Consider the following 522-nt stretch of genomic DNA (forward strand, 5'->3'; position numbering starts at 1 on the left):
TTGAACATTTTCACTGAGAGGACGGGACTGTAGCCACTGACAATGGTGATGCCCAACATACAGCTTGCCATGGAAAGGAGTAAGAAGGATTGGATGAAGACAGCAGGAAAGCAGAGAGACAGAAGGGACAAAGCATCTCTATACGCTTATCTGAAGTTCTCACCAATGAATTACATATGTATCTCTATCCTTATTTTATGTTTTATTTATCTTTTAATCATTAATCCTCCATAACCATTTGAATCCACCTGACTGAGATTTACAAGATGACCATAGCTTGCTTCATACCAACAATCTCCGTGGGATCGACCCTTACTCGCGTAAGGTTTATTACTTGGACGACCCAGTGCACTTGCTGGTTAGTTGTGCGAAATTGTGATAAAGAGTTGAAATTGCAATTGAGCGTACCATGTTGATGGCGCCATTGATGATCACAATTCCGCGCACCAAGTTTTTGGCGCCGTTGCCGGGGATTGTTCGAGTTTGGACAACTGACGGTTCATCTTGTTGCTTAGATTAGGT

The sequence above is a fragment of the Arachis duranensis genome, chromosome 2 (genome assembly GCF_000817695.3).
Source record: "Arachis duranensis cultivar V14167 chromosome 2, aradu.V14167.gnm2.J7QH, whole genome shotgun sequence".
Classification (NCBI taxonomy): Eukaryota; Viridiplantae; Streptophyta; class Magnoliopsida; order Fabales; family Fabaceae; genus Arachis; species Arachis duranensis.